The following is a 6,887-nucleotide window of genomic DNA, read 5'->3' on the forward strand; positions in this document are numbered from 1 at the left end:
AGAGATGGAAAAGAAGTTCAAGAAATGGTCAGACAGGCCACTTCCTGTAAAGGAATCTCACAGGTTTTGACCTACCATTTGAGTTCTGTTATACTCACAGACACCATTCAAACAGTTTTAGAAACTTTAGGGTGTTTTCTATCCATATGTAATAAGTATATGCATATTCTAGTTACTGGGTAGGAGTGGTAACCAGATTAAATCGGGTATGTTTTTTATCCAGCCGTGTCAATACTGCCCCCTAGCCCTAACAGGTTTTAAGTGTTTACGTTTTCCTTCATTAAAAAAAGAGTATTCACATTCCCGCTGCACCTTGGTCCCATCTTTACGACATTGCTGACACTGATGAAGGATTTTGAGACTGATTCCCTGACCTGTCAATGTTTTTAATTTGCTGTTGAATGATTTTGTTATACTCTTGTGAATTCTATGGTTTTTACTAGATTACTTGTAGTTCTTCATGTTGTCTGTCTGTAATTTTTGTAATGACTTGGTGCTGCCTACCTTGGCCAGGACGCTCTTGAAAAAGAGATTTCAAATCTTAATGAGCCCTTCCTGGTTAAATAAAGGTTAAATATATAAAATAAAAAATAAAGTCCACCTGTGTGCAATCTAAGTGTCACATGATCTGTCACATGATCTCAGTATATATACACCTGTTCTGAAAGGCCCCAGAGTCTGCAACACCACTAAGCAAGGGGCACCACCAAGGAAGCAGCACTATGAAGACCAAGGAGGTCTCCAAACAGGTCAGGGACAAAGTTGTGAAGAAGAACAGATCAGGGTTGGGTTATAAAAAATATCTGAAACTTTGAACATCCCACGGAGCACCATTAAATCCATTATTAAAAAATGGAAAGAATATGGCACCACAGCAAACCTGTCAAGAGAGGGCCGCCCACCAAAACTCACGGACCAGGCAAGGAGGACATTAATCAGAGAGGCAGCAAAGAGACCAAAGATAACCCTGAAGGAGCTGCAAAGCTCCACAGCAGAGATTGGAGTATCTGTCCATAGGACCACTTTAAGCAGTACACTCCACAGAGCTACAGTGGGGGGGAAAAAGTATTTGATCCCCTGCTGATTTTGTACGTTTGCCCACTGACAAAGAAAGGATCAGTCTATAATTTTAATGGTAGATTTATTTGAACAGTGAGAGACAGAATAACAACAAAAATATCCAGAAAAACGCATGTCAAAAATGTTATAAATTGATTTGCATTTTAATGAGGGAAATAAGTATTTGACCCCCTCTCAATCAGAAAGATTTCTGGCTCCCAGGTGTCTTTTATACAGGTAACGAGCTGAGATTAGGAGCACACTCTTAAAGGGAGTGCTCCTAACCGCAGCTTGTTACCTGTAAAAGACACCTGTCCATAGAAGCAATCAATCAATCAGATTCCAAACTCTCCACCATGGCCAAGACCAGAGCTCTCCAAGGATGTCAGGGACAAGATTGTAGACCTACACAAGGCTGGAATGGGCTACAAGACCATTGCCAAGCAGCTTGGTGAGAAGGTGACAACGTTTGGTGCGATTATTCGCAAATGGAAGAAACACAAAAGAACTGTCAATCTCCCTCGGCCTGGGGCTCCATGCAAGATCTCACCTCGTGGAGTTGCAATGATCATGAGAATGGTGAGGAATCAGCCCAGAACTACACGGGAGGATCGTGTCAATGATCTCAAGGCAGCTGGGACCATAGTCATGAAGAAAACAATTGGTAACACACTACGTCGTGAAGGACTGAAATCCTGCAGCGCCCGCAAGGTCCCCCTGCTCAAGAATACATATACAGGCCCGTCTGAAGTTTGCCAATGAACATCTGAATGACACAGAAGACAACTGGTGAAAGTGTTGTGGTCAGATGAGACCAAAATGGAGCTCTTTGACATCAACTCAACTCGCCGTGTTTGGAGGAGGAGGAATGCTGCCTATGACCCCAAGAACACCATCTCCACCGTCAAACATGGAGGTGGAAACATTATGCTTTGGGGGTGTTTTTCTGCTAAGGGGACAGGACAACTTCACCGCATCAAAGGGACGATGGACGGGGCCATGTACCGTCAAATCTTGGGTGAGAACCTCCTTCCCTCAGCCAGGGCATTGAAAATGGGTCGTGGATGGGTATTCCAGCATGACAATGACCCAAAACACATGGCCAAGGCAACAAAGGAGTGGCTCAAGAAGAAGCACATTAAGGTCCTGGAGTGGCCTAGCCAGTCTCCAGACCTTAATCCCATAGAAAATCTGTGGAGGGAGCTGAAGGTAGAAGTTGCCAAACATCAGCCTCGAAACCTTAATGACTTGGAGAAGATCTGCAAAGAGGAGTGGGACAAAATCCCTCCTGAGATGTGCGCAAACCTGGTGGCCAACTACAAGAAACGTCTGACCTCTGATTGCCAACAAGGGTTTTGCCATCAAGTACTAAGTCATGTTTTGCAGAGGGGTCAAAAACTTATTTCCCTCATTAAAATGCAAATCATTTTATAACATTTTTGACATGCGTTTTTCTGGATTTGTTTGTTGTTATTCTGTCTCTCACTGTTCAAATAAACCTACTATTAAAATTATAGACTGATAATTTCTTTGTAAGTGGGCAAACGTACAAAATCAGCAGGGGATCAAATACTTTTTTCCCCCACTGTATGTTTATTTTCCCTTTTGTACTTTAACAAGTTTTTGCTTTGCTTTTTTTGCTCCAGAGCCTTTCCCTTCACCTTCACACTCCTGGGCCAGACTACACTCAATCATAGGACCTACTGAAGAGATGAGTCTTCAATAAAGACTTAAAGGTTGAGACCGAGTCTGCGTCTCTCACATGGATAGGCAGACCATTTTATTAGTAAAGATGTAGTCAATACATGTTGATGATTTCATTCCTGTGCTGTTTGTAACTACCCTCGTAGGTTGACTGATAACCTGAACCAGGTTGCAGGCACTAGGTACAGTTTGAAGCTTTTTCTTGAGTGGGCAGCTTGATGAAAGCCAGTCAATATTTAAATCACCGAGAAGATATACCTCTCTGTTGATATCACAAACATTATCAAGCATTTCACACATTATCCAGATACTGACTGTTAGCACTTGGTGGTCTATAGCAGCTTCCCACCAGAATGGGCTTTAGGTGAGGCATATGAACCTGTAGCCATATTAACTTCAACAGTATTTAACATGAGATCCTCTCTAATCTTTACAGGAATGTGGTTCTGAATATAAAACAGCAGCACACCACCATTGGCATTTCTATATTTTCTGTAAATGTTATAACCTTGCATTACTACCATTGTATCATCAAAGGTATTATCTAAGTGAGGTTCAGAGATAGTCAGAATATGAATGTCATCTGTTACTAGAAAATTATTGATTTCATGAACCTTGTTTCTCTTCAGCGTCTCATCCCGTCAGCGGGATCAAAATCCAGCGAAAAATCATATCGCCAATTAGCATAAAAAAAATTAATATATATTTTTTTATTTTAATTAATAATTTTTTTGTTTGTTTTATAGATACACCTCTCCTGAATCGACCCACGTCGTCCGATTTCAAAAAGGTTTTACAGGAAAAGCAAATCATTAGATTATGTTAGATGAGTCCATCGTAAAAAGCAGCAACATAGCCATTTTCCGACCAACCACTTGCATCACAAATAACCAAAAAACAGCTAAATGCAGCACTAACCTTTTACAAACTTCATCAGATGACACACCTAGGACATCATGTTACACAATGCATGCATTCTTTTGTTCAATAAAGGTCATATTTATATATAAAAACAGCATTTTACATCGGCGTCTGACGTTGACTAACTATTTTCCCCTCAAATGCGTCCCGGGAAACAGTGCATACTTCCTTTTATTACTATTCGAAAACGATTTTTTATTTATTTATATTGTCAATCTAACATTTATAGATGAATATCTCTTGAGAACACCTGTCATACCAGATTTTAAATTAACTTTACTGGGTAATCACACTTTGCGATAAAAGGAGATGCGATACTCAGAAAATGAGCTAATATACCGAGCTCGGCGCCATCTTGGAACAATCGCATGTCACATCTCATCTTGTATAATATTGTCAATAATCGCCTACCTTTAGTTGTCTTCATCAGAAAGCACTTCCAGGAATCCCAGGTCCACAACAGATGTATTTTCGGTCGAAAAAGTCCATCCTTCATTTCCATTAGCCTGCTGTTGGTAGCGCGTCCTAGGGCTGTCTCCAAATTCTCCGACGTGCGCAGGGCTGCAGTTTCGGATAAAATGAGATTTTCCCGCCTTTAGGTTCGTTCAAACATGTCAAACGTTGTAAAACATTAATCTTCAGGGCCTGTAACACCAAGAGAGCCAATAAGATTCGACGGGGACGGTTGTAGAGTGTTTTAAAACGTTTCCAAAGGTGGGGGTAGACAGGGCCGCCGGCCTCATAATGGTGATGGCCCATCCCCTGTGACCAATTTCCAATGCGTCTCATTCACTGAGTTTCGACTGTATAAGGCTCAAACCACTGTGAAAAGACTGGCGACATCTAGTGGTAGCAATAGGAAGTGCTCACTGAACCATTGTTAACGGTGTGATTAATAGGGAAAGATGAGAAGTCGAGTCCACAATTCAGAACTCCACTTCCTGTTTCAATCGGTCTCGGGGTTTTGACTGCCATATGAGTTCTGTTATACTCATAGACACCATTCAAACAGTTTTAGAAACTTTAGAGTGTTTTCTATCCATATATAATAAGTATATGCATGTCCTAGCTTCTGAGTTTGATTAGTAGGCCGTTGAAAATGGGAACTAATTATTTTCAAAATGCGCTGTGGCGCCCCCTATCCTAGGGTATCCTCAAAGCTACATATGTTAACGTGGGCTATTTTGAGCACTTTTCTTCTGTGATTCTTACATGATTTTATTGCTTTACTGAGAAGCTTAGCAGCAGTAGATGTGCTCATGTTCTTTATGTTAGTGCAGGGTGAGCTGCACACAGTGGACTTCCTGTTAGGGCACACCGCCTCAATGCTAACTGTATAAATCTGGTTCATAGGCTCATGATTACTTCATGCAATAGCTGTAGGGTCAGCAGAGGCCTTCAGAGCAGTAAGAGGGACATGAATTAGGTTATTTACATTGTGTCTACCAATGCCCCTGGGATAATGTACATTTGCTGCAGCATTATGATGACTCAGCGACACAATGGTAGGGATGAACTGAGCTGTGCTTGGGTCATTGATAAGTCATTGTCTCAACGCATCCTTATAGTGCTGTGAAAGGATCCAGGAACCTAAATGATTTGGGTGGATCCCATCCTCCTTATAAAACCTGTTTTGTTTCCAGAAGGTATCAAAATTGTCAATAAAGTTACACCCACTGAGCTGCAATAATCACGTAGCCAGTTGTGAAGAGAGAGAATCCTGCTGAAGCGTTCAATGCCTCGATTCAGAGAAGGGCACAGGGCCAGATGTGATGGGTCTTTTATTAGTGTCTAGCAGAGAGTCAATCAGCTCTTTGAAATACAGTTTCAACTGTTCAGAGCTGCCCTTCATAATGTAATTAAAACCCACATGGACTAGGATAGAATCGATTTCCATGTCCTGGTGTCATACATTCGGGAGCTGCTTGTAATGTCATTTACTCGAGATCCGGGATAAGACAAGGCACCAGGAACGGTCACATTTCTTACCATGGAGCCGCCCAAAATCACAGCTGGAGAGAAGGACGAGGAAATCCTCCCACGATTCACAGGATTCAGAGAACACTTTATGGACGGACGAGAGGCAGGATAACTTGAGCCTGTTGCTCCCAGCGCCTGGTGCAGGCCTCAGACAGATGGAGAAGCCCCGCTCGATCCAGAGCAGGGACGGAATGTTGCCGACGTCGACTTCGAAATCATAGGAGTAAGCACTGTGGCCGCAGACACAGGTAACCCCATCGCTGAAGGTGCAGGAAGATCAGGCTCCGGACACAGGTAACCCCATCGCTGAAGATGCAGGATGATCAGGCTCCAGACACAGGTAACCCCATCAGGCTCCAGACACAGGTAACCCCACCGCTGAAGGTGCAGGAAGATCAGGCTCCAGACACAGGTAACCCCATCAGGCTCCAGACACAGGTAACCCCATCAGGCTCCAGACACAGGTAACCCCATCGCTGAAGGTGCAGGAAGATCAGGCTCCGGACACAGGTAACCCCATCGCTGAAGGTGCAGGATGATCAGGCTCCAGACACAGGTAACCCCATCAGGCTCCAGACACAGGTAACCCCATCGCTGAAGGTGCAGGATGATCAGGCTCCAGACACAGGTAACCCCATCGCTGAAGGTGCAGGAAGATCAGGCTCCAGACACAGGTAACCCCATCAGGCTCCAGACACAGGTAACCCCACCGCTGAAGGTGCAGGAAGATCAGGCTCCAGACACAGGTAACCTCATCGCTGAAGGTGCAGGAAGATCAGGCTCCAGACACAGGTAACCCCATCAGGCTCCAGACACAGGTAACCCCATCGCTGAAGGTGCAGGATGATCAGGCTCCGGACACAGGTAACCCCATCAGGCTCCAGACACAGGTAACCCCATCAGGCTCCAGACACAGGTAACCCCACCGCTGAAGGTGCAGGATGATCAGGCTCCAGACACAGGTAACCCCATCGCTGAAGGTGCAGGATGATCAGGCTCCAGACACAGGTAACCCCATCGCTGAAGGTGCAGGATGATCAGGCTCCAGACACAGGTAACCCCATCGCTGAAGGTGCAGGATGATCAGGCTCCAGACACAGGTAACCCCATCGCTGAAGGTGCAGGATGATCAGGCTCCAGACACAGGTAACCCCATCGCTGAAGGTGCAAGAAGATCAGGATGGTGAAACTATTAGTTGTTTGTATCCCCTCTGGGCCTCTCG

Source organism: Salmo salar, chromosome 27 (assembly GCF_965601325.2).
Source record: "Salmo salar chromosome 27, fSalSal1, whole genome shotgun sequence".
NCBI classification, from domain to species: Eukaryota; Metazoa; Chordata; class Actinopteri; order Salmoniformes; family Salmonidae; genus Salmo; species Salmo salar.